The sequence below is a fragment of the Callorhinus ursinus genome, unplaced genomic scaffold (assembly GCF_003265705.2).
Source record: "Callorhinus ursinus isolate GAN/ISIS: 27379988/994484 unplaced genomic scaffold, GSC_fseal_2.0 scaffold12, whole genome shotgun sequence".
Classification (NCBI taxonomy): Eukaryota; Metazoa; Chordata; class Mammalia; order Carnivora; family Otariidae; genus Callorhinus; species Callorhinus ursinus.
Window position 1 is genome coordinate 74,101,977 of NW_027397074.1, and position 20,046 is coordinate 74,122,022.

The 20,046-nt window shown below is 42.9% G+C and overlaps 1 long non-coding RNA gene across 3 annotated transcripts in view; it reads left to right on the forward strand.

Moving 5' to 3' along the window:
- LOC112811028 (uncharacterized) overlaps positions 1–20,046 on the forward strand; it is a 75,977-nt gene that overhangs the window by 30,909 nt on the left and 25,022 nt on the right. The window contains exons 3-4 of one of the 3 annotated variants that reach the window (XR_012380355.1): positions 3,145–3,325; positions 4,684–4,898. The exons of 1 other annotated variant lie outside the window; for it this stretch is intronic. This is a non-coding gene — a long non-coding RNA (uncharacterized lncRNA). The remainder of the gene's footprint in view (positions 1–3,144; positions 3,326–4,683; positions 4,899–20,046) is intronic. One more of the 3 variants, XR_012380357.1, reaches the window with a different exon arrangement.

A 20,046-nucleotide genomic window follows, 5' to 3' on the forward strand; every position in this document is an offset into this window, starting at 1 on the left:
AAAAAAAAAAAAAGAGAGCAAGAATATTAAAAAAAAAAAAGTCGTTGTGGTTAAGGCAAAAGTCATGAAGATAGTACGTGAATTTTTTGAAGTTTGGGGAAAATGCTGCCACAGTGAAATCTCATGTCTGGGTGCGTGGACTACAAGTGCACTTAATAGTAGAGATTTCTAGGTCAGAAATCTTTGTTCCCTAAGCATTTTGAAGACATTACTCCACTGTCTTCTAGCTTCCCAAGCGCTGGGAAGAAGTCAGAAGTCACCTTGACTTTTCACCCTTTATACACGATTTTGTTTTTCTCTCTCTGGAAGCTTCTAGGGTCTTCTGTTAGTCCTCAGAGCTCTAAAGTTCCATGATGATGTATGTTGGCATGGGCCAGTTTTCATCCTGTGTGCTGGACACAGGGCGGGCCTTTTCTTATGTGTATTAGCTCTGGGATATTTCCTTCTTTTTTTTTTTTTATTGAGATATATTTGACATACTACATTGTGTAAGTTTAAGGTGTACAACAGATTGATATGATACATTTATATTGTAGTATGATTGCCATTGTAATGTTAGTGAACATCTCTGTGATGTCACATAATGATCACTTCTTCCACTGGGAACAATTAAGATCTAATCTCTTAGGAAATTTAATGATTATAATACAGCTGTGTTGTCTGTAATCACTGTACTGTGTACTAGGTCTCTAGGACTTAATTACTTATTAGTTGCTGGTTTGTACCCTTGAACATCCCTCCCATTCTCCCACCCTTCAGTCCCTGGGAACCACCATTTTACTCACGCCTTTTACAATTGGTTTGTTTGGTTTTTTTGTTTTTTAAAGATTCCACATATAAGTGATACCATGCAGTATTTGTCTTTCTCTAACTTACCTCACTTAGCATAATGTCCTCAAGGCTCATCCATGTTGTCCCACATGGCAGCATTTCCTTCTCTCAAGGCTGAGTAGTGTTCCATTGTGTATATGTACCACCTCTTCTTTAGCCAATCGTCCGTTGACAGACACATAGGTGGTTTCCATATCTTGGCTGTTGTGAATAGCGCTGTGGTGGGCATGGGAGCCCATGTGTCTCTCGTCCCCTGTTTTCATCTCCTTTGGAGATAGACCCAGCAGTGGGATTACTGGACAGTATGGTAGTTCTAGTTTTGATTTTTAGAGGAGAGTCGATGCTTTTCTCCATAGTGGCTGAACCAGTTTTCCATCCCACCAATAGTGTGCAAGGACTTGGGGAAAGCTTCCTGAGTATAATAATAATTTTGTTATTTTCTCTTACGTTATTATTTTTTTTTTAATTTTTTATTGTTATGTTAATCACCATATATTACATCATTAGTTTTTGGTGCAGTGTTCCATGATTCATTGTTTGTTCATAACACCCAGTGCTCCATGCAGAACGTGCCCTCCTCAATACCCATCACCAGGATAACCCATCCCCCTCCCCCCCTCCCCTCTAGAACCCTCAGTTTGTTTTTCAGAGTCCATCATCTCTCATGGTTCGTCTCCCCCTCTGACATACTCCCCTTTTCTTCCTCTCCTGTTATCTTCTTCTTTTTCTTTTTTCTTAAAATATGTTGCGTTATTTGTTTCAGAAGTACAGATCTGTGATTCAACAGTCTTGCACAATTCACAGCGCTCACCATAGCACATACCCTCCCCAATGTCTATCACCCAGCCACCCCATCCCTCCCACCCCCAACCACTCCAGTAACACTCAGTTTGTTTCCTGAGATTAAGAATTCCTCATATCAGTGAGGTCATGTGATACATGTCTTTCTCTGATTGACTTATTTCACTCAGCATAACACCCTCCAGTTCCATCCACGTCGTTGCAAATGGCAAGATCTCATTCCTTTTGATGGCTGCATAATATTCCATTGTGTATATATACCACTTCTTCTTTATCCATTCATCTGTCGATGGGCATCTTGGCTCTTTCCACAGTTTGGCTATTGTGGACATTGCTGCTATAAACATTGGGGTACACGTACCCCTTCGGGTCCCTACATTTGTATCTTTGGGGTAAATACCCAGTAGTGCAATTGCTGGATCGAATGGTAGCTCTAATTTCAACTGTTTGTTACGTTATTATTATTTTATCATTATTTTTGCTTTACAGTTTTATTATTTTCTGTTTTCTCTCTCATCTATAGAGCTTTTATTAGTTCAGGCGCTAGCTGTCCTCTTCAGGTGCCTCTATTCCTCCTCTTTGTCTTCATTTCTGTTTCCCGAGTGATTTCTGATGTCCTCAGCTCTTTTTTTTTTCCTCAACTCTTAACACATGTATTTATTGAGCTTTTTATTTCTAGATCTCAGACATTTATTTACAAAGAACTTTTCTAGTTCTCTGAAAGTTTTATTTTTAAAGCATACTCTTCTTATTTTCTAGATACGGTATCTGCTTTTTATCTTTCTTAGGATACACATTATTTTTTTGTTTTGTTTTGCATTGTTTTCTTCTCTCTGTATAGTCTTTGTTTCTTCTAAGTTGAAAAACAAATTTTTTTTTTCCTGTTCGTGTTCTTTCATCCTAAATGCTTGTCCTCTAATAGTTGGGGGATCCCTGGCTTGTCACTTTATGATGACAAGGAATTAAAAAGTGATGAGAATAGAGAATACCCGAAAGAATTGAGGAGAGGGACTCAGATGCTTGCGCTGTCAGTTTTCACAGCAGCATTATTCATAGTGGCCCAAAAGGTGGAAACGACCTCATGTCTGTCAGCAGAGGCGTGGATAAACAAAATGACGTCTATACATACAAGGGAATATTATCCAGCTATAAAAGGAGTGAAATTCTGATAACATGCTACCACGTGATTGAATCTTGAAAGTATTATACTTAGTGACGTGAGCCAAACACAAACGAACTAATATTGCCTGATTCCACTTACCTGAAATATCTAGAGTAGGGCCAATTCATGGAGACAGAAAGTTGAATGGAGGTTACCAGGGGCTGGACGGAGATGGAGTGGGAGTTATTGCTTAATGGGTACAGAGTTTCTGTCTGGGGTGATGAAAGTTTGTGGAACTAGATGGTGGTGGTGCTTGCACAACATGGTGAATGTACTTAATGCCACTGAACTGTGAAATTAAAAATGGTCGCGATGGCATGTTTTATGAGATATGTGTTTTACCACAATAGGGAAAAAAGTGATTGGCAGCCCTGAGCCCATTGGTAGGGCTTATGGACTGTGAGCATCCCTGTAAGGAGTCTGGCTGGGCCAGATCCTGGGGGACCCTGGATTTCAGAATCCTGAGATCCCGCAGTGAAGTCTCTCTGAAGGTCTTACGTGAAGCATACAAACCTGGCTGCCAGTGTGACAGTAAGTCAGGGAAGAAGGTTGGGAGGAGAGAGTGTCGATATTCAGGATAAGTTCCCACTGAGTCTGCTCTTTTTATTAGGATGGCTAAAAACTTCAGCCATGGGGCACCTGGGTGCTCAGTGGGTTGGGCCTACGAGCCTTGATTTTGGCTCAGGTCTTGACCTCAGGGTCGTGGATTTGAGTCTTGTGTTGGGCTCTGTGCTAGGTGTGGAGCCTACTTAAAACAAAACAAAACAACACGATTCAGCCGTGCCTGGTGTGCGCTGGACCAGAGACCCCTGCCTTACTCTCCAGCAAATGCACAGAGGGGCTGTCATTGGGCTGTGCCGAGGGAAGGCACCCTGAGGTCTAAGTGCTTCCTACACTCATTTTCAGCCAGTCTTCCTATTTTAGACCTTTCACCATCCTTGCTTCCAGAGCTTCCTGGTTCCGAAAATGGCCGAATCTTTTCGGAATCCTGAAGGGGAAAAATAGGCTGCCTCCCAGTTTTCTTCACTGCAGCTTAGGAATTAGATTTGGTGGATTTTTAGCCTTTTTTTTAAATCTGTTGTTTTAATGAGACTTAATTTCTTTAACCCATGGCTTATTTATGAGCACATTAATTTAAAACAAATTTCAAGTATTTTTTTTTTTTTAAGATTTTATTTATTTGTCAGAGAGAGAGAGAGGGGAAACAGCAGACAGAGGGAGAAGCAGGCTCCCCGCTGAGCTCAGAGTCAGATCTGGGGCTGGAGCTCACGACCCTGAGATCATGACCTGAGCCAAAATCAAGAGTCGGACGCTTAACTGGCTAAGCCACCCAGGTGCCCCAGAGTCCTAGACATTTTAGAGAACTTTTTTTTTAACTTAAGTATAATTAACATACAGTATATATTATTTTCAGGTGTACAGTATAATGATTGAACAGTTATATACAGTTCTCGGGGCTCATCACATTAAGTGTACCCTGATCCCTGTTGTCTATTGTGATCTACTAGATATTCAACTTTTGTTGTGTTGACCCTTGTGTAATTGACCCTTTGAAGTAGGCAAGATGGGATTATTATCCCCATATTATCGGCAGGTAGGCAGGGGCCCAGGGAATTGTAAAGACTTGCCTGAAGTCCTGCAGTAAGGCTAGAGCAGAATTAAGGAACGGGAAGGGAAGTGGAGTCCGCTGGTTTAGAGCATGGACTCCAGTCCAGGTGCTTGGCTTGTGTCTAGGCTTTGCCTCTTTACTAGCCATCTGCAAACTTGTACTAACCCCTACATACTAGGGTTGTTGTTGGGAGGTTTACACACATGGCACATGGTAAACACCCGATGATAGCTGACCACTATTATTATTTTTATTATTTCTATTTTTATCTTTTATCCAGCGTTCACAGTGCATCTTGAAGAGAGGAGTCAACTATGTTAAAGAGTACATCTTTAGAAACCTTTGTAGCTACACCTTGGCCCAGCAATTTATATTCTATTCTGGCCACTGTGCTTAGGAGAGCTTATGGCCAGAAAGACCACAATCTAAGTACAGAAAAGCTTTCTGGATGTAATCCACAGGAGGCATCGAAGTCAATTCAGCAAACTCTTTCTGGTGAGCCTACTATGTGTTAGCAGTCCATTCTTATCTAAGAGTTATTTTCTATCTTTTGGGCTTACTGATGTCTTAAACAAGGTAGGTACTCAGAAAAAAAAGAAAAAAAGCCTTTGCAAAATGAATGAGAACAAAAATGCTTAGAACCACAAAGCTGAAAGATGGCCGGGAGAGTGGGAGGTGGGTGAGGGGTTGGCCATCCACTTTATTGTGGATTGTCCTAAATAAAAGGAATTATCTGGGTTGTGCAGGCTGTCAGGTGCTAATCCCTACAATAATCAGCCTCGGGGCTCTCAGAGCCACAGAATCAACTAGCTGGGAGGGTGAGCAGCCAGTGGTCGACGTCCACGGGGCTGTTTGTGTGGAAACAGAGTCCTCTCTTTCTCTTTTGTGGACACACACAGCTGACGGTCTTAAAATAAAGGCTCATGATCGGTCTCTGAGCTGGACACCTGGAAGTAGGCCAGCCCCCATCTCTCTTATTGCAGATTCCATGCTCCACACTGACCTCCATGAAACCGGCTTTTAAAAAATCTGTCTTTCACTTTGAGTCTTCCTGTCTCCTGCTCTCTGTCACTTCCGGGAGGGTGGTGGGGAAATTGTGCAGTTATTTGTGTTGTCTCCCCAACCCTTCCCCCCACAAAAAAGAGAAGACGCTTGAGGGTCTATACTCCCCCCACATTGTGCGGGGTGTGATTTGAAGGGACATTTAAAAAAACCTCTTTTTATTTTGAAATAATTTTAGAGTAAAGTTGTAAAAACAGCACAGAGCATTTCAGTGTACCCTTCACCCAGCTGCCGTAATGTTAGCATTTCGTATCACCATTGCACAATGATCAAAACCAAGAAATTAACGTTGATACAATAATAGCAACTAAACTGGAGACTTTATTCAGATTTAATCCATTTCCCCATTCATGTCCTTTTCTGTCACAGGATTCAATCCCAGATCCCATGTTGCATTTAATTGTCATGTCTCTTAATATCCTTCAACCTATGACCATTCGTCTTTGTCTTTCATGACCTGGACACTTTTGAAGAGCACTTACAAGTGGTTTCATGGATGATTTGGGTTTGTCTAATGTATTTTCATGATTAGATTGTGGTTCTCAAGGTTCTCAGGTGCTACGAACTGAATTGTTTTCCCTTCCAAATTCATAGGCTGAAACCCTAAACCCCAGTGTACTTGGAGATAGGGCCTTTAAAGAGGTAGTTAAGTTTAAATGAGGTCCTGGGTGTGGGGTCCTGATCTGATACCAGGGGTACCGGGTATCGGTAGTTCTTATTACTGGTGCTTTTCCCTCTGTCATTCAGTTAAGGTATGTCTGAAGGGATTAAATGTAAAGTTACTGTGTTTCCTTTTACAATTAATGTGTATCTTGGGAAAGGTACTTTTAGATTATATATAAATACTCCGCTTTTCCTCAAACTCTCGACCACTAATTTTAGCAGCCATTGGTGGATTGTTTTTCCCACAGGAATTGTTATTGTGGAGTTCTAATGGCGATTTTATATTTTCTTCTTTCCTTTTACACTTATTAAATTTTTTTTTTGTAAGGACGGGCTATGCCTTTATTGCTAAGTGTACTTATTTGTTCAATTATTTTTAAATGTCAGAATAGACTCATGCATGTTTACTTTATTCTATGGATTGCAACTAAATATTTTTTTTTTTTTATTGCTCAACTTCTTCCAGCTTTGGTCATTGGGCACTCTTTGGTTGGCTTCTATGCTCCTTCAGGAAGCCCTCATCCTTTGTGAGTACTTCCTTACTTTCTGGCATCACGAGATGCCCCAGGATCACCTAGTGCTTTTCTTGCCTAGACCTGGAATCAACTACTTCTTCAAGGAGCCCTGGTTCCTTTTGTTGGAGAATGGTATTTAGAAACCAAGATCTGGGTGGTGGGTGTGCTTGTTACTACTGGGGTGCCAATAATAAAGGCACATTTTTCCTTCCATAGTTTTCTCTGCTCCCATTTGCCATAGTGCCTGGAGTTTCGAGACTTCTAGAAAACTGCATGATTGAAAAGAAGTCATCCTGCTACACTCAGCTACCTTAGAGAGAGACAGTTGGGTCTGGAAGGTTGTTCAGTGCGCAGTGAAAATGCAAACATTTCTGGACTGTAGATGATTTGATGATGTAACACGAACCTTCATCAAAGCAGGCTCCTTGTGAAGGAGACCCGGGACTAGCCCAGGGCTGAGGACAGCCATGACACCACTGACAGGGAGGGAAATTGAAGAGAAGGTGGGTGTTCACCTACAGCTGTTACAGCTCACTCTGACACATCCCCCAGGCCAGATCTAGCCTGCATTTCACATTTTTACATTTCCTAGAGAGGGAGTGGGACTCCTTCACTCTGTTTTAGGAATGTACACAGTATTTTGAGTATTTGGGGGTCACAAAGTTGCTGAGAACTGGCAAAAATGCCTACGGAATAAGTTCAATAACTCATCTCAAGCCACCATAAGCCTAGATACCCACTTTCTAAATGTGTTCCCTTGCAAAATTCTCTTATTTGCCCTACTCATATAATTCTGATCTTTAATTGATCTTGTCTCCTTTCTTCTCTCAAAAGTGCATTTGATCAATCATAAGCTTTTCTGATAATCTACACTTCTTTTCTTCTTAGTGTTAGCATGGTATAGTTTTCTCCACCCCTTTATTTTTAACCTATGTGGGTCTTTATAGTTAAAGTGGATTTCATGAAGACAACGTATAGTTGGATCTTGTTTTTTGATCTACTCGGACAATCTCTGCCCTTTAATCAATGCATTTGGACTACTGACATTCAAAGTGATCACTGATATATCTGGGTTAATATCTAACATATTCATTACTGTTTTCTGTTCTTTGTTACTGTTTTTGTTTTCCACTCTTTTCTGCTCTGTGTAGTTTTAAATGAGCATTTTATATGACCCCACTTTCTCTCCTTTCTTAGCATATCAGTTATACTTTTTCTTTTTGAACTTTTTAGTGGTTGCCCTAGAGTTTATAATATACATTTACAACTAATCCAAATCCACTTTCAAATAGCACTATGCCAATTCATGGGTAGTATGAGCACCTTATAATAACAAAATAACCCTATTGTTTCCTCCTATCATTGCTATCATACGTAAGCATACACAAATACAAGATATATACTTAAGTATAAAAAGACATACGTATATAAGATATACATAACTTACATACATAAGTATACCTAATTGAATATATTGTTGCTATTATTATAATGAACAAACTTATCTGTTGGATCAATTAAGAATAAAAAGGTGAAAGTTATTATTTTGCCTTCACTTATTCCTTCTTTAATGCTCTTTTCCTTATATAGATCCAAGTTTCTGACCTACATTATTTTCCTTCTTCCTAAAGAATTTCTTTCAACATTTCTTGCAAGGCAGATCTACTGGCAACAAATTCCCTCAATTTTTTTTTAAAGATTTTATTTATTTATTTGAGAGAGAGAGAGAGAACGAGCAGTGAGGAGGGGCAGATGGAGAGGGAGAGAGAAGCAGACTCCCTGCTGAGCAGGATACCTGACGCGGGCCTTGATCCCAAGACCCAGAGATTATGACCTGAACCAAGGGCAGATGCTTAATCCACCCAGGCACCCCAACAAATTCCCTCAATTTTTGTTTGTTTGAGAGAGTCTTTATTTCTCCTTCAGTTTTGAAGGATAATTTCTTAGAGTACAGAATTCTAGTTTGGTGGGGTTTTTTTTTTTCCTCTCAATATTTTAAAATATCTCACTTCACTCTCTTCTTGCTTGCATGGTTTCTGAGAAGAAATCAGATGTTATTCTTATCTTTGTTCCTCTGTAGGTAAGGTGTTTCTTTTTCTCTGGCCTTTTTCCAAAATTTTTCTTTATGGTTCATTTCCTGTAATTTAAAAATGATATGCCCAGCTGTACTTTTTTGGTGGCATTTATCCCATGTGATCTCTGAGCTTCCTGGATCTGCAGTTTGGTATCTAATATTAATTTGGGAAAATAGTCATTGTTTCAATGACTTTTTCTTCTTCTGATATCCATATTATGCATATATTATACCTTTTGCAGTTGTTCCGTAGACTTGGATATTCTGCTTCCCCTCGCCCCCAGTCTTTGTTCTCCTCTTTATGGTCTTTGAGGATTATACTGATATATCCTCTAGATCAGAGATTCTTTCCTCAGCCACATCCAATCTGCTAATGAACCCATCAAAGCCGTTCTTCATTTCTGTTACAGTGTTTTTTAATCTAGCATTTTTTTTCCGTTCTTAGGATATTCATCTATTTACATTGCCCATTGATTCCTGCATGCTGTCTACTTTATCCATTAGAACCCTTAGCATATATTTTTAAAAAGATTTATTTATTTATTAGAGAGCACATGCCTGTGTGCAAGTGGGGCAGGGTGCAGAGGTAGAGAGAGAGAGAGAGAGAGAGAGAGAGAGAGAGGCAGACTCCCCGCTGAGCATGACTTGGGGCTCGATCCTACAGCCCTGAGATCATGACCTGAGCTGAAATTAAGAGTTGGATGCTTAACCGACTGAGCCATCCAGGCGCCCCTAGAGCCCTTAGCATATTAGTCATAGTTGTTTAAATTCTCAATCTGATAATTCCAACATCCCTATCTGGTTCTCGTTCTGATGTTGGCTCTCTTTAAATTGTGTTTCTGCCTTTTGATGTGCGTAATTTTCTCTTGATAGCTGGACATAATGTATCAGGTAAGAGGGACTGCTCTAAATAGGTCTTTGGTAATGTGTTGGTGAGGTGTGGGGAAAGGGGTGTGTTGTATAGTTTCAGCCTTTTAGTGAGTCTGCCTTGCCACTGTGAGCTTCACAGGTGTTTCTTAGTTTTTTCTCTTCCCTTAGGTGGGACGAGATGGCTAGAGCCAGCTGGAGTTGGGTATTTCCCTACCCCAGGTCAATTAGGCTCTGAAATTCCCCACCAGGTTAGCCTCTGGTTAACTGGTTTCAGTTGAGGGCAGGCCTTGTCGAGAACAGCATACTCCGGTGTATTTAAAAATGGTTCCTCCCCCCTACCCTTGTTGGAAGCTCGAGGGAGATTTTCCTCAGATACTTACTGTGGGAATCTGGTCGAGCTCCTAGAGGTAAATCTCACAGTATTTGGGGGGGGGGGGTTTCCCATGACTGGATTCTGCCTGGAGTCTTTAACTCTCAGATTTGTCCACACTGAACCCCCAGCAGTTTGTCCATTACAGTTCAGGGTTTCCTGCCCCACATGGGTTCCCACGGAGGTTCCTGCTCTGGTAAGTCATGACTCTCTGTGTACGCCTGTCTTTCTCTCCAGGCTTTTTAGTCTGTTCAGCTTTTTCCTTGTTGCCGGGACAGAGTGGGGACTCCCAAGCTCCTTCCATGTGGAACTGGAAACTGAACACCCCCTTCTTTCTTTGGCTTCTAACTACCTTCCGAGTTTGGACCCTACCCCTTCCACCCCCCACTACGACTCTTCTCCCCATCCAGACCTTTTAAACATCCAGCGGATGGCCAGGGGCTTTGTATTTTGAGGGACAATGTCCAGGCCACGGGAATAACTATCAGAGAGGTTAATTCAAATGTTTTGGGAAATGTGGGTAAAAGAGGTGAGGTGGGGGGTAGAAAGGGGCAATGATAGGCGACGTCAGAACAACAGTAACCTTCCTCTGGGCTCTGCCCTGGCCAGAGTCACCCAGTGGCCCCTGCAGCTCTGCCCTGGCCAGAGTCACCCGGTGGCCCCTGCAGGCTCTCTGGGTCTGGTGTTTTGGGGATCTGAATGGCTGACCTGCTGAGCAGATGGCTTCTCCACTGCCAGGCCTTGGGTTCTTTGAAAAGCCCGGAGCACAGCTCTGTGACCTGCGGACTTATGACAGCATTAGTCTGTCTCTGTTGGAAGGAGTTGGCACCTTGGATTATCAAGTATCTCTGTAAATAGGAGAAGACAGGAGCACTAGGCATTTGTAGTGGCAAATCATGTCTTGGAAAACTGTCAGGATTCTCAGCATTGACAACGTCCTGGGGAAAGGAGACCAGCCAGCGATCATTTATTTATGCTTTCAAAGGGCTCTGGAAACATAGGTAACAATGGGCTGGAAGAAGAAGCCCTGTCATGTATTAATAAATAGTAAGCCTGATAATTGGGAGGAAGGCTACCCTCCCTGATGGGTCATGGGGACTAATAAGGTTTCCTGAGGCTCCAGGCTGGGGTCCTTTTAATGACCTATTAGTGAGGTTACCAGAGAGAGAGAATGGCATTTCCTTCCCTCTCCAGCCACTTTGTCTGAAGAACTTCAAGGCATTTCATTAGTGAGTCCTTTAAAAGAAGGCAGATGCTGTTCTACCTGGGATGGACCCGAAATAGATCTACCTGAGGCTTGATCTTTAAAATGGATTAAGTAGAAACAATTCTTGGAAGTCTATGAAATGTCAGACACTGGGCTAGGCACTGGGGACACAAAAAGCAAAACAGTGGTCCCTGGCTTATAGCTTGTGGCCTGCCCAACATCCCAGGTCAAGGATAAAGCATGTGCCAAGGTGACTAGATCAGTTACTTCTAGAGTATTTGTGTCCTCAGGGGAGATTCAAAAGAAAATAAGTCCTCGCCCATTTCTCAAGGGGCTATGGACTGATAGGGAAGGCAGAAATAAACACACTTGGTGGAGGGAAAGGATATTTTAGTGGAAACAGGGGTAGCAAGACTTTGAAGATGGGAGTGGTCGGCATAGGTTGTAGTTCAGAGAAGTCAGGAAGAAATGGTGGGAGGATGGGCTGGGCGGGTGCAGGCCTCAGGAGCCTGGCCAAAGAACAGAACTGGAAATAATGAGGGAACAGGAAGCCATGGAAGGTTTTTAGAAGGGAAGGAGGGTTGTGTTCATTTCCCAGGGCTAAGGGAGTACCACACACTAGATCCCTTAATGGACATTTATTGTCTCAGGGGTCTGGAGATAGAGGTCAGAAATCAAGGTATCTGTGGGGCCACGAGCTCTCTGAGACTCTCGGTAGAACCCTCCTTGCCTCTACTGGGCTTCAGGTGGCGGCCATCTGTCCTTGGCCCTCTGTGGCTTGGCGCTGTGTCACTCCACAATCTCTGCCTCTGTCCTCACAGTCTAAGGACGCAAGCTGTATTACATCAAGGGCCCATTTTTACTCCAGTATGACCTCATCTGAACTAATTGCATTTGCAATCCTATTTCCAAAGAAAGTCACAATCTGAGGTACTGGGGGTTAGGACTTCAAGCTGTCTTTTTTGGGACATGATTCAACTTGTAACGGGGCAGTAGTGTGAATGGAGGGTCCAGCTTGGCCATGGAGGGTTTTAATAGAAGAAATGACAGTAGGAGAGGATGAAACCGTGTGTAATCCAGCCAGTTTGGGTTTCAAATATCCATGATTAAAAGAATGATGTTGTGGCATATGCTCAGTTAATTGATTGTAATACACTTCATATTTGGAAGGAAAGAGATGTTTTCTTTGTGGATGTGGGTGGGCAGTGAAGATGGTGAGTTTAGTTTTGGATGCAGAAGGTAGTTGGAGAGAAGGACCCAGAGTTCGAATGAGGTTTCAGGAAACGTGTGGATTTGGGAGTCATTCCCCTGGGGCTGGGCGGTGGGGCTCCTGGTGCCCTGGACTTGACTGCCTGTACCCCTGACCTGGCTTTTGTTCTTGTTTTGATGTTGAGCATCTGTGTTAGAAACTCTTCTGGTTGTGTGCAACTCCTTTCTCCAATACCGTCGAGACTCCTTTGGTAATGAACCCCAGGTGCCTTGTGTTGATGGTGTGGTGGGCTTTTTGGAATGATTCCTCAAACAGGAGATAAACGTAGCTTAGGAGTCAGGATGCAGAAGGACTATATCAGGTTGGGCTAAAACTCCTATTTCCACGGTATTCTTGCTCATGCCTCCATACTCCTGTAAGCCTCACTGTTGGGACTGGAAACAGGATGTTTTCAGATCTCCTAAAACCCGGCACAACTGCTTTCTCAGAATATTGTCTTTAAACATCTTGAATCATTTCATGATCCTTTTGTATTGCAAAATTGGTGTTGTATTTGGGCTCTCCATGCTTTTCTTCTTGCCTGATTACCCATCGATGTTTTTGACTCCATTGGTCATTGGTTTAAATCTGGCTCAGCCGTGCTGCTGCGTTAGTTGGGGGAGGCTTGGGTGGTCTTAACTGAATCTTATTAGACCGATTAAGCATTGGGGGAGGAAGGAGAGTGAGCAATTAATTCAATTTTCATTGGACAGATTTACTTACAGATACAAGGGACTAGATGATTGGTGTCAGAAGTGTTTCTGGATCCTGGGAAACAGTTTCAGCTCAGCTAAATGTGAGCACAAGAAACCTGGACAAGTTCATGTAGAGTACAAGTTTATCTGAAGGCTCAGGACTGCTGTCTTTCATTGAGTGCAGGCAAGAACATAATGCGAAAGAAGGAAGTGCTACTCTGCAGTGGTCAGGTTGAGTTCAACCTCATGCAGCCCCTCAACCTATATTTGGACCCTGCTCCCCCACCTTCCCCTTTGACATAATTAGCCCACAGGCTTATGAAAGCATCTATTTCTTCTTAGCAAAGAGAGGACAACTTCAAAGAGAGGGACACCAAAAGTAGAGATGCAAGTTTTGGCAGAAAAGATTATCAAGTTGATTCATGACACGACACAACTCTAACACAATTCTTTCTTAACATATGTCAGGAAGTACAAGGCAATCTTTAACCCAAATAACGGTGGCAAGAGAAAATAAAATAGATCCTTTCCCTTTGTTCAGCACTCCATGATTTAGCAAGCATATTAAATCATGTATTTGACACTCAGGAGTGAGTATCTCAAGAAGTGAGATTTACTCAAATGAAAGTTCCGGGCTAGAGGTATTAGATTTAACCAGGAAGACACCCTTTAAAGACTTACCCTTTGCATATTCTGAAATGAGCCAGTTTAAACTTTTAAAAGATAATCCACCGGGTCACACAACCAAAACATTTGTGTTGGGTCTGGTTATCCTCAGAGAAGGATTCCTTTATTTCCCTCTGCACCATGAAACCACAGTGATTACCTCTGAGCGAACAGTTCATTTGCTTGTGGCAACTGGGTGCCTGATGCCCAGGTTTCAATTGGGGTTTTTATTTATTATTATCATCATGAAAAGAATTGCTAATAACGACACGAAACAAGATTTAAACTCCTAGCTACTGAATGGAGATGATCTATAGGATTATGTAATGGCATACTCAGGAAAAAAAGAGGGAGTAAGAAAAAGATGAAAAGCAAATCTCCTGTGCTTCTTTGCTTAGTGTGAGGAGTAGATATTAGAAACCCATCCTCCTTGGGGTGATAAAGCCTAGGGACCATGTTCCTATTTTGGGGGAAGCATTATTAGCTCCCTACAGAGAAAGCTGGGCTTCTGTCTCCTGTGTGGTCCCATTAGGATGATCTAGAGCGCTCTGGAGCAGAGCCCCTCGGTGTGGGTCGGGGGGGGGGGGTTGCTGCTGGCTCTAGTTTAGTGAATGTTCCTAGTGCAGAGATGACATTGGAGCATCGCTCTCCTGTCCCTGCAGGGTCATTAGTGGGGACCAGGCGAGTCCCCTGGAGCGCCTGCTCAGCACCTACTCTGGTCTCCATGGTGCTGGTACCCGCCTCCGCCCCCATGTCTCAGCCTGCATCAGCCTCACACAAGGCCATAGAGTGAAAAGTGGAAAAAGTCTAACCACGTGGAGCTTTGCTGACCTGAAGCTAAACCACTTCATTCAAATGCACCAACACCGGGAGGGGCACAGACCGGAGCAAGACACAGGTGCTTGGCCCTCAGGAGCAAGGAGGCCCCCTCCCGATCTCTAACCCCGCCACCCCCTGTGTTCTCAGCCAGCTTGCTGCTTTCCTTCCAGCACACATCAGGACATGTCATGATTTTATTAGGGGTAGACCTTGTGTCCTTGTTACTGTTGTTTTGTTCCCCCACCCCCGCCCAGGCTGTAAGCCATAGCTAGGCAGGAGTCCTGTCGGTAGTGTTCACGGCTGCGTCTGCAGGGCCCACAACGGTGCCGGGCACCTTTAGGCTAGAAATACGTGTTGACGGAATGAATGAGCTCACGGTTTGGAGAACTATCCTCACTACCTCCCTTCCTAAAATGCATTCTGAGCTGAAATGGTCCCACTTCTGTAGTGGACGTTTTTTGTCTCCTTTGTTAGTTACGTGCCACGCGGCCTTGTCCCTCCTGCTCCTGACCTGCAGCTTTCTCCTCCCTTCTTATCTCTGCATCAGAGGCATTTTTTAGCTTCTAGAGTTCTCAGAGGTAGTGCATGGAGGCTGGCATGGATCTCAAGAGGGCTGCTTTGACAGGATTCCCCAGGTCTTGGTTGAGAGCATGCTTGCGTGAAGTTAAAGTCTGAAGTGTGAGAGGCTCCTGCCCCAGGTGCAGGCATCGGCACCGCCCCCCACCCCCCGCTCTCCCCCCTCCCCTCCCCCTCCCCTCTCTCTGTCCGGAAATGAGGGCCCTCCTGGCCTTCAGCTGGGGCAGGAAGCCAGCGCTGGCTCACCCTGCAGTTTGCGTGGGAATCTCCAGTGAGGGTCTTAGCCCCTGTGGCTCCCCTTTGTTCTGCGCTGCTCTGTTTTTCCACCTCCGCCCTCCCTGCAAGCCTGCCCGGTGCCCCTTCCCGCACCCCTCCCCCCCCCCCCCCCCCACGGCTTGAACCACAGCTTGAACCACAGCTTGCTTTTTTGCCTTGCAGCCCCTGATTTGGCACAGGTATCTGGCTCATACCATAAATCCCCCTGCTAGCCTTTGACTCCTCCCGGAGGCAAAAAGAAACCCCTGCAGGGTTGTGAGAGATTCCTTTTCTGTCTAGGAAGACAGAAGGGGATAAGGGTCCTGTAGAAACAGGAGAGTTTATTATTTACAGCACCTAACCTTTCCTAACCAGAAAGGCCAAGATTTTTGCCTTTTAATCTATCCTCTTTCTTTTCAAGAGGTTGAAAGAAAAGGTAATCCTGGGTCCTTAATGGTATTTGGTATTTGCTGCGTGTGGTATGTGTATGATCGCTTTCCCTTTGATATTCAGACATATTTTCTCATCCCTCGGTGATGCCACTGGTCCTGATGCCCTTCAGCTAGGGTGTCGTGGCCGGTATGTATTCTGCATTAAAAAAACACACCCCTCAGAAAAACCGCATCCAGAACATAGTGGCTTAAAACCACCACTGTTCACAGTTTTGCAGTTTGGACTGGGTTTAGCTGGTGGTGTTTTGCTGGTCTCACCTGGTGTCACTCATAGGCCTGGAAGTGGGCAGCCCGAGATGGCCTCAGTCACGTGTGGCGGTTAGCTGGAGCTGTGGGGTGGGATACATCTGTTCTCCACGTGGCCTCTCCTGAAGAGTAATCTTTCTCATGCTGAGATCCAAACCCCAATGAGGAGGTACCTGTTTAAGCTTCTGTTGTTTCACACTTGTCCCATTTGGCCCCAGCAAGTCACATGGCCAAGCTCCAGAGTCTGTGTGTAGAGGGGTTACACTAGGGAATGTATACTGGGAGGCATGAGTCATTGGGGATGGTTACTGTAACAGTGTCCCCACAGCTGTAAAGAGGTGCATTATTTATGGGCTTGACTTTTCAGTTGCTTCAAAGAACACATTATATTCTCTCATGACTCTGTTAATCACTCTATAACTAGGTCCTGGCCAAAACTAGAGGGTGTTTCTCAACCTAGCTTGTCTAAACCTCTGTAACAGGAGTTGGCAGACATTTTCAGTGAAGGACCGTATAGTAAATATTTTAGGCTTTGTCAGCCGTATATGCCCTACAACTGCTTGTTCTGCCAATGAAGTGTGGAAGCAGCCATACATAATATGTAAGTGAGTAGGCATGGCTGCATTCCAATAAAACTTTATTTACAAAAACAGGTGGTGGGCTAGGTTTGGCCTATGGACTGATTCTTGTTCTGTATCCTAATCTTTTAGACTGCCAAAAAAAAAAAATGTTACACTCAAATATTGCTGCTTCTCAAACTTGAAAATTAAATGTCATCTTTGTAGAATTTGATTTCACCATGAAAAGTCATTGATCAGTGTATGTTACATAATATTTTCCACCTGATGGTTTAAAATCCTAAATCCATAAAATGTTTGCTAAGTATCTTTTTAAGAACTTGGTAAAAGCTGTGTTAATAGACTAAAATATCATGAGTTGGTTCAGTAAAAGTTGGAGAGGCAAAATAATAAGGTATTGAGAGCAAACTTCAGTCAGGCTGCCTGAGTTGAAGCCCCGGTTCTAACACTCACTGGCCGTGTGACCATAGTCAAGTTACTTAACTTCTCTGAGCTTTAGTTTTCTCATCTGAAAACAGGGATGATGATAGTCCTACTTCATAGGGTTATTATGAAGATTAAACATAGCAGTCCACAAAAATACCTAGACTGGTGCCCAGATCATAGTAAATGCTCAGTTAAAATGGTGAAACATCAAAATATCCTGAAACCCTAATTCCCTTAAATGGTAATTTTTTGATAAGCATGGTTATAGGACAGTTTCCAGGTTCATAGTATTGTGGTATGGTTAAAAGAACTTGTTAGACCTAAAACTCAGTAAGTCCCTGGATACAAAAATCAGTTGCATTTCTATACACTAACAACTCTCCAAAGAGAAAATTAAAACAAATTCATTTACAACAGTATCAAAGGGAATGTGATACTTAACCAAGGAGGTGACAGTTGTCTACTGAAAACTATAAAAAATTGACAGAAGAAATAACACAAATGGAAGGACCTCTCATGTTCATGGATTAGAAGAATTAATATTGTTAAGATGGGGACCATGCTTCCCAAAGCAGTACAAAGACTCAATGCAATCCTTAACAAAATCCCAGTGATCTCTTTGTAGAAATAGGAGAACACTCCTAAAATTGACTTGGAGCCACCAGAGACCCTGGACAGCCAAACAGTTCTGAGTAAGAAAAAGCTGGAGGTATCACACTCCCTGATTTTAAGAGATATTGCAAAGCTATGGCAATCAGCGATATGGTATTGGCATAATAATATATAGACCAATGGAGCAGAATAGAGAGCCAGTTTATTAAACCCTCACATATACAGTCAATTAATAATTGACAAAGGAGCCAAGAATACTCAATGGGAAAAAGTCTTTTTGTTAAAGGGTATTGGGAAATTGGATATCCATGTGAAAAATAATGAAATTGGACCCTTATTGAAAAATCAATTCAAAATGGATTAAAGACTTAAATGTAAATCCTGAAACAATAAAACTCATAGACAAAAACAGGGAAAAGCTTCTGATATTGGGCTGGACAATGATTTCGTTGATATGACACCAAAAGCACAGGCAACATAAGCAAAAATGAAGTGGGATTACATCAAACTAAAAGGCTTCTGCACAGCAAAGGAAGTTGTCAACAAAATGAAAAGGCAACATATGGAATGGGAGAAAATATGTGCAGACCATTTATCTGATAAGGAGTTACTATAATGAACTCCTATAACTCAACAGCAATCAAACCAAGTAACTCAATTTAAAAGATGTGCCTTTTCTTTCCAAAAGACGTTGCTTTCCAAGAAGACCTACAAATGGCCAACAGGAATATGAAAAGGTGTTCCATATCACTAATCCTCAGGGAAATGGAAATCTGAACCACAATGAATTATTGCCTCCTATATGTTAGGTTGGCTATTATCAAAAAAATAATGGACAAGTGTTGGCAAGGAATTGGGAAAAAAGGGAGCTTTTGTTGTCCAAATTGTTTGTGGGCATGTAAATTAGTGTGGCCACTGTGGAAAACAATGTGGAGGTTTCTCAAAATACTAAAACTAGAATTAAGATCTAATCAGGCCGTAGAGAGCAAGATGGAATCACTCATGTCAAGCAGTGATTCATGTCAAGCAGTGACGTAAGCAGCCAAGGGCGTAGCAGCCAAGACCAGTTATCACCGTAACCTGCACAGGCTGATGGCACTCAGCTGGTAAAAGCATCCAAGCCAAGAGAGCCTAGAAGAACCGAGAGCTGGTAATCATGAGAACTAGAAGAGGCCTGCGAAGGCCCAAGACCGATTAAACTCCTTTAAGAAGGGATGACTTTTCAATCAGAGAAAAACATGTATCATATGACCTCACTGATATAAGGAATAATTAATCTGGGCAAAAAAACAAAGTGAGGGTTCTAGGGGGGAGCGGGGTGGGGGATGGGTTAGCCTGGTGATGGGTATTAAAGAGGGCACGTTCTGCGTGGAGCACTGGGTGTTATGCACAAACAATGAATCATGGAACACTACATAAAAAACTAATGATGTATGGTGATTAACATAACAATAAAAAATAAAAAAAAAAGGGATGACTTTTGCAGCAAATATAGCATATTGTCAGACTCTCGACGTGGACTCTTCCACGACTGACCGCACTGAAAAGGCAGCTGCAAGTTAAGGCTCTGCCCAGTTGATCTTGACCATAATAAGGAAAGATCCTCCATGGCTTAGATAGAATTAGCAGTCAGCACTGAGAGTTGACCTGGACTGGACCAAGTCCCCATCTCAACTGCCTGCTCACGGACGGACTTTGAGTTTGCTGTGTTAACTTCTTAGGCCTCCCTGTATCTTCTTTGTTGTTGACTTTGTATTATACCTTGTGTGACACGTATGAAGCCAAGTTACAGGTTATTGAGTTTGGAATCCTGAACCTGTTTGACAATTATAGTTAACCTTGCTTTATGTTTGAATAAAGCTGACATTGTGGAAAGACACCACTGAGGTACGCCTTTATGATATGCTTGGGACACCAGCAATCCTATTTCTGGGTGTATATCTAAAGGAGTTGAAATCTGGATCTTAAAGAGATCTGATCTGCATTCCATGTTCCCTGCAGCGTTATTCACAGGAGCCGAGGTAGGAAACATCCTAAATGTCGATACACAAACGGATAAAGAACCTGTGGTTATAGACCTACGAGGTCCTATTATTCAGCCTTGGAAAAGGAAATTGTGCCATTTGCAACATCAATAGAACTTGAGAGCATCATGCTAAGTGAACTAAGCCAGACAAAGGTCAAATACTGCATGGTCCCACTTATATGTGGAATCTAAAATAGACTCCCAGAAGTAGAGAGCAGAATGGCAGGTGCCCAGGGCTAGGAGGAGGGGGCAACGCTTCGGTCATGTGAAGTACCTTCTGGG